Below are 6,721 nucleotides of genomic sequence, written 5' to 3'. Positions count from 1 at the left end.
TTTGTCAAAATTTTATTTCTATAGAAAATTTTGTCACAATTTTATGACTATAGAAAAAATTTTCAAATTTTTATTTCTATAGAAAATGTTGTTAACATTTGATTTCAATAGAAAATTTTCAAAATTTTATTTCTATTCGAAATTTTGTCAACATTTTATTTCTATACAAAAATTTGTCAAAATTTTATTTCTATAGAGAATTTTGCCAACATTTTTTTCTATAGAAAATTTTGTCAAAATTTTATTTTTATATAAAAAATTGTAAAAAATTTTATTTCTATAGAAAATTTTGTCAAAATGTTATGCCTATAGAAAAAATTTCAAATTTTTATTTCTATAGAAAATTTTGTCAAAATTTTATTTCTATAGAAAATTTTGTCAAAATTTTATTTCTATAGAAAATTTTGTCAAAATTTTATTTCTATAGAACATTTTGTCAACATTTTATTTCTATAGAAAATTTTGTCAAAATTTTATTTCTATAGAAAATTTTGTCCAAATTTTATTTAAATGGGAATTTTGTGAAAACTGTACTTCTTTAGAAAATTTTATCAAAAATTTTTCTTTTATAGAAAATTTTATCAAAATTTTATTTCTATAGAAAATTTTGTCAAATTTTATTTCTATAGAAAATTTTGTAAAAATTTTATTTTTGTAGAAAAATTTGTCAATATTTTATTTCTATAGAAAATATTGTCAAAATTTTATTTCTATAGAAAATTTTGTCAACATTTTCTTTCTAAAGAAAATTTTGTTAAAATTTTTTTCTATAGAACAATTTGCCAACATTTTATTTCTATAGAAAATTTTGTCAACATTTTATATCTATAGAAAAATTTGTTAAAGCTTTATTTTTATAGAAAATTTCGTCAAAATTTTATATCTATGGAAAATTTTGTCAAAATTTTATGTCTATAGAAAATTTTGTCAAAATTTTAGTTCTATAAAAAATTTTGTCAAAATTTTATTTTTATAGAAAATTTTGGCAAAATTTTATTCCCATTGAAAATTTTATCAACATTTTCTTTCTAAAGAAAATTTTGTTAAACTTTTTGTCCATAGAAAAATTTGCCAACATTTTTTTTCTATAGAAAAATTTGTCAAAGCTTTATTTCTATAGAAAATTTCGTCAAAATTTTATATCTATGGAAAATTTTGTCAAAATTTTATGTCTATAGAAAATTTTGTCAAAATTTTATTTCTATAGAAAAATTTGTCAAAATTTTATTTCTATAGAAAATGCTGTCAACATTTTATTTCTATAGAAAATTTTATCAAAAATGCTCCTTCTGTAGCAAATTTTATCAAAAAAATTTCTTCTATAGAAAATTTTGTCAAAATTTTATTTCTATAGAAAATTTTGTCAAAATTTTATTTTTATAGAAAATTTTTTTGAAAAGTTTTTGTATATTGCAAAATCTACCAAACCAAACAGTAAAAAATTTTAATAGTCTTAAAGAGCCTGAAAATATCGAGGTGGCACAAACCTAATCTAAATCATTTCCGGACCACCCTTGTAATAAATAATTCTTTAATTATAAAATTGGTAACTGTACAAAGTCAACATCTGTTATGTAGTATTATTCCAAGTGACCCCAAGAACCTAAGCAACGACCAGTATCAGCTATGACACTGTAGGTCATAGTTATATCTGGCATTCATTTTGTGGACTACAAATTCCAGATGTCCCAACATGTCCAATGACAATAGAAACAACACACAAAAGGTCAAGACATATTTACATTTTCCTAAATATTATCTAAGACAGTTACAATAGAATTTATAAACTAGCATGATGGTAACTTTGTTTTCGGTTTCTTGTTTTCTTTTTTTTTCAAGAATCTTTTCGATATGAATAAATTTCAATGGAAACTGTTGTTGTTTTTGTTCCACTTCTCCCTTTTGGGGTTACACAGCATTAATGAATTGTAAATTTGTTGGGTTAACAAGAAGAAACTGTGTTTGTGCGTGTTGCCATACTTTGACTTTATGCTTGGTGAAAACTTCAAGCATGGCCAAAAAGTTTGGCCATAATACAAAGCATAATGTGGTATTAAAACTTAACTTGCAGGACTTTTAAAAAGATATCAAATATCCATTCAATCAACAGCAGCAAGTTGGGTTTGATCCATGTGACCATCAACGAATGGGTTGATTCGACGGATGAAAATGACGTTGATGATGACGACAATGAAACGATAAAGACACTCACTGACATTGTGATAGTCTTTATGGCTTTTTAATCTCCAACAATAAATTTAGCCCAAAAGTATGCAAATAAATTTCAACTTTTATTAACCCCAGTGCCTTAAAGTATGCCAACACTGTTATTTTAAAGAGAACAGTATTTATTTCTTTATAAAACATTTTTTTCTATCTCACTGTATTTGTTAAGCTCTGTGGCATATGTTAAGCACTTGTGTTTATAAAGAGTTTTAGAGGATTTTAGGATTAAGTTTTTTTGTTCGTTTTTCCAGTAACAGCAGACAAAAACAAAAAAATAATAATGAAAATTATCTGGGTTAATTTATTCAATGTACTGTGTTACTTTCCCTAAATTGTCTATGAAAATGGTGGTTGGTGTTACTTTTAGACTAGGATGAAGTGTATTACCATCTAAGAGTTTATGAAAATTTTGTTATGTTGATTATCATAATCCAAACAAAAAAAATTTTTTTTTAAATATTGTATTAATTAACTTCGTTGGAGAATCTTCGGGAACTTTTAAGACTAAATCGTCTTCGTTTTTTGTAATGTGTTTATTTATGTATAATTAACACATTTCCTAGAATAGAATCAACAAAGATATTATATTTTCGTATGCTTAAGTTAAATAAATCCTCTTATATTGAAAAGTATTGCGATTTTTCATTCATTAAAAAAACCTTTGTAGGGTATCAGAAATTTTATCGCAAATGATTTTAAAGGATCAATGGAATAAATGGTACACTCAAAAAAAGTGAACTCTCTATTTCACTAAAGCCATATTAACTTTATATTAGTTCATAGAATCATTATGTTTGGAAAAATTTTATTTTAGTCAAATAATTTTTTGCGTATGTTAGTTAAATGAACTAAAAAACGAGAAAAAGTTATACACAAATAAAGCATAAAGATTTCCTAATTTCGTATTTCTTACAAAATAGTTCATTATTTCTTTAAATTTGTAAATTTTACCAAAAATGTGTCCATCATGAACTTCGTATGTCACTAAAGACATTCTTGCAATCTTGAACTCCAAGATTTCTCTTAAAACTACAAAATTTTCTTTAACTACTGAAAAAATTTAGTTATGTCTAATAAATTTTCTTGAATTTGTCGAAAAATATTTACTTATTTTTGCCATATCGGAGTGATGCCAGCGCTTGTAATACCGTTTAGTTAAAATTTTCTAAAAAAGTTCCAAATTTTCTAAAATTAATCGAAAGTTATCTTTCCTGGTGGGTTCACTGTTTTTTCAGTGTATGATATGAACATTTCTGTTCGGATTCCGGCACCAAATTTTATATTTAGTTGAAAATGTTTGAATCACAAAAATTATAGTAACTATCAGCCGATCAGTTAGGCCATGAGTCATCGATTGCTACAAGTGTAATGAGAAGAAACAATGTCTTAGCTATTCGGCGGATGGCGTAGGACTTTCCATTTGAGTGTTTCCAATTAAACTTTTACAGATTTTGCAACTCTTCCAGATATTATGACCTAGGTCACAATTTAAGCTTAAATTGTAAGGGCCGATGTTGAATGTGAACCACATCTAAACGCCAAGTTTTTTTTCCGAATTTGATTTGACGTCGTGAATGGGCAGAATGGTTCCAAGAAAGGGCAATGGATGGATGATAAATTTTTCGAAGAAAATCATCTTCAGTGATGAGGCACATTTTCACCTCAGTGGATTCGTCAATAAACAGAATTGCCGTATTTGGGCGAATGAGAATGCAAGAGTGATTGTCGAAAAACCAATGCACCCACAAAGAGTGACTGTTTGGTGCGGTTTATGGGCTGGCGGCATCATCGGGCCGTATTTTTTCCAAAATGAGGCCGGTCAGGCAGTTACGGTGTTCGCTATCGTGAGATGTTAACGAATTTTTTAGGGCCCGAATTGGAAGATATGGATGTGGACGATATGTCGTTTCAGCAGGACGGTGCCATTTGCCACACAGCTAACGAAACAATGGCTCTTTTGCGCAACAAATTCAATGGCCGTGTTATTTCACGTAATGGCGATGTCAATTGGCTGCCAAGATCATGTGATTTGACACCGTTGGACTTTTTTCTTTGGGGTTATTTGAAAGAAAAGGTGTACGTCGATAAGCCAGCAACAATTCAAGAGCTAAAGGATGAGATAATTCGGCACATTAACGGCATAGAACCTCCATTATGCCTCAGCGTCATCGAAAATTTGGACCATCGGATGAAGGTGTGCCACCGAGGTCGCGGCGCCCATTTGGCCGATATTTTGTTCCATACATAATTGAGTAATACCAATAATAAATAAAATTACAATAATTTCCTAAATAGTTTGTGTTTTATTCAAAATCAACATCGGCCCTTGAAATGTTAACTATCCTTTATCATGATATGCCCGGCTCAAACACATAAAGTTAGTTGGATACAAATCTCCTGGGATCGTTTCATTCAGCAGCTCACAGAACACCATACTCAGCTGGTCTCACCAAATACTCGGCATAAACTTCATTTCCATGGATACACACAAAAAAATATCAATTAATTTGATTGTCAATACAATTAAAATTATGTTTAAATTTGAGCTAACAACGTATTTTGTAAATACAATTACGATTTTAGTCACTTTAGCAACTAATTTCGTTATATCAACAAACATTTTGTTATATCAACAAAAATTTAGTTGAACTTCAAATTTTTCTGTAACAACAATTTATTGTTAGCTCAAAAATTATAATATTATTTTGTGTGTATTCAGCTTTGTCGTCGATGGTGAGGCATGGCCTTTGGAGCAGCTATTCGCAAGCTTTGCACAAATCACGGAAGGTACGGAACTTGACATATTAAAAGCCAAGAAACAACTATGTGTCTTATACTTCGGGCAAATGGATCATACCCAGCAAAATATATTTGTAAATTTGGAAGCAGTAAAATTATAGTGCCCATATATAAGCACTACTTTTCTTCACAACATTTTCAGTGTAGAATACAGCGTTTCATTCCATACAAATAAAGGGTGATACGGTCAAAATTTGGTCAAGTTAAAATGCGTGTAAATCGGTGAAATCGTTTATTTAAAAGATCAAATTAAATTTCTTTTTCAAGTTCAATTAGTATAAAATTCAGGAAAAATATTCAGTTAGGCTTTCGCTTTTCCAAATCCGAATTGCCGGGCCTCACGCTTGACACCTGCCATCATATTTTGTACAGCCACCTTGTCAACCTTCTTCGCCGCAGAAAGCCAGGGGGGTTACTCTGTATTGCGATACGAAAGCAAATGCGATGCGATAGTTAAATGCGTTAAGAGTACAATTCGGTACTCTGTATCACTTGCGCAAACGCTTTCGCAAAGTAAACTGAAAATATGGTAACGCTTTAGCAAAATAAAGCGAAAATATGACAACGCTGGCTGCACAATGTAAACAATAACGAAAATGATAAAAAGAAATGTCAAAAAATTGTAAATAAAAACATTTTAAACAATCTTCCGTTCGGTGCGTGTTCTTTTAAAACTTGCTAATCGTTTATAACAAAAAAGTAATAATTATGGATTCGATAGCGTTATGGTTTGAAGAAAATTAACATGAACGAATTACAAGAAGAATTTTGCGAGATCGGTCAAATATACTCTCCCTAAGTGACCACGGGTAAGAAAATGGAAACTCAAATTATGTGACAAACGTTTTCGAATATTTCATTTTTATAGATTTCGTCTTAATAAAGATGCGTTTATGTATGTATTAAACGCTATTAAAGACGACCTTGTCGTTCCAAATAAATCCACAGCCATTCCAACTCCAATAAAAGTGGCCGCTGCTTTGAAATTGCTTGGACAAGGTGGTTATCTACAAATCGGCCAAGACCATCTTTTAGGACTATCAGAGCAATCTATGTCGCGCTGCTTACAAGAAGTTTGCGAGGTGATTGAACGAATACTTTGTCCCAAGCACATACAATTTGAGGTAACTGCGGAAGAGACCATAAAGTCTACCAAAGTTTGGAACTGACGTTGCTGTGTCTGTAACTTTTTTGGTTTTTCCCTAAAACAATAAACAATTTAGATACAAATATAAAAATTTAATTGTGCTTACTTACATATTTGTTACTTTGCGATTGCTATTTTGTTTGCGCACGATTTTTGCGATCAACGAACGAGTTTGACATACGCTTTCGCATTATAGAGTGCGGTGATGCCAGATTTGCGAAAACTAGATGCGCAAGGTAGATACGAATACGAATTACTGAGTACCAATTACTAGATTCGCGACAATTTTTCTTACGCATCGCAATACAGAGTAACCCCCCAGTTTGCCTTGAACTGCTGCTTGTCCTTAGCAGTTTTTTGGTCTTCTTTAGGTTCCGCTTGACAATAGCCCAGTATTTCTCAATTGGGTGGAGCTCTGGCGTGTTGGGAGGGTTCTTGTCCTTGGGAACCACCTGCACGTTGTTGGCGGCGTACCACTCCATGGCCTTTTTACCGTAATGGCAAGATGCCAAATCCGGCCAAAACAGTACGGAACAACCGTGTTTCTTC

General features: G+C 30.7%; 2 long non-coding RNA genes across 2 annotated transcripts; one reads left to right on the top strand and one right to left on the bottom strand.

Moving 5' to 3' along the window:
* The first annotated feature begins 5,433 nt into the window (after positions 1–5,433).
* LOC142222471 (uncharacterized) lies at positions 5,434–6,263 on the top strand. The gene is made up of 2 exons (XR_012718317.1): positions 5,434–5,834; positions 5,894–6,263. It is a non-coding gene; the product is annotated as an uncharacterized LOC142222471 (long non-coding RNA).
* Positions 5,856–6,491, bottom strand: LOC142222470 (uncharacterized). The gene is made up of 2 exons (XR_012718316.1): positions 6,283–6,491; positions 5,856–6,227 (listed from the first exon to the last, which is right to left on the bottom strand). It is a non-coding gene; the product is annotated as an uncharacterized LOC142222470 (long non-coding RNA).
* Between the last annotated feature and the right edge of the window lie 230 nt (positions 6,492–6,721).

The sequence above is a fragment of the Haematobia irritans genome, chromosome 1 (genome assembly GCF_050003625.1).
Source record: "Haematobia irritans isolate KBUSLIRL chromosome 1, ASM5000362v1, whole genome shotgun sequence".
Taxonomy (NCBI): Eukaryota; Metazoa; Arthropoda; class Insecta; order Diptera; family Muscidae; genus Haematobia; species Haematobia irritans.
This window is presented reverse-complemented; position numbering and strand designations above follow the sequence as displayed.